The sequence below is a fragment of the Egretta garzetta genome, unplaced genomic scaffold, assembly GCF_000687185.1.
Source record: "Egretta garzetta isolate BGI_Z169 unplaced genomic scaffold, ASM68718v1 scaffold246, whole genome shotgun sequence".
Lineage (NCBI taxonomy): Eukaryota > Metazoa > Chordata > Aves > Pelecaniformes > Ardeidae > Egretta > Egretta garzetta.
This window is the reverse complement of record NW_009259976.1, coordinates 142,913-143,247: the sequence shown is the minus strand read 5'-3', so window position 1 is coordinate 143,247 and position 335 is coordinate 142,913. Positions and strand designations below refer to the sequence as shown.

Below are 335 nucleotides of genomic sequence, written 5' to 3'. Positions count from 1 at the left end.
GGTTTTTTGGTGGGTTTTTTTTTTTTTTTTTTTAAACCAAGAGATACTGCCAAAAGAAATTGGAAGGGCCGTTGATTTGGCTGAGTACGAGACTAGTGTAATGTCAACCTTGTGCTTACACAGTGTTTTTTCAGGGGTAGAAGGCTGTTTTTTGCAAACCTTTCCATTGTTCTATTTTTAAAGTTCTTGTTAAGCAAACATTTTGATATAGTGTTAAGGAATCGCTGACTTATGTGCTGTTAATATTGGGGTATTAAATTTAAAAGCATAGAGTGCAATTCCTTAAATTGCAGTGGTGAAAACATTATTGGATAACCCCGTTCTTCTGAGAGTTC

The 335-nt window shown here is 34.9% G+C and overlaps 1 protein-coding gene across 1 annotated transcript in view; it reads left to right on the top strand.

Annotated features, from left to right (window-relative positions):
• SLC22A23 (solute carrier family 22 member 23) overlaps positions 1–335 on the top strand; it is a 96,222-nt gene that overhangs the window by 379 nt on the left and 95,508 nt on the right. The gene's annotated exons all lie outside the window — the stretch shown is intronic.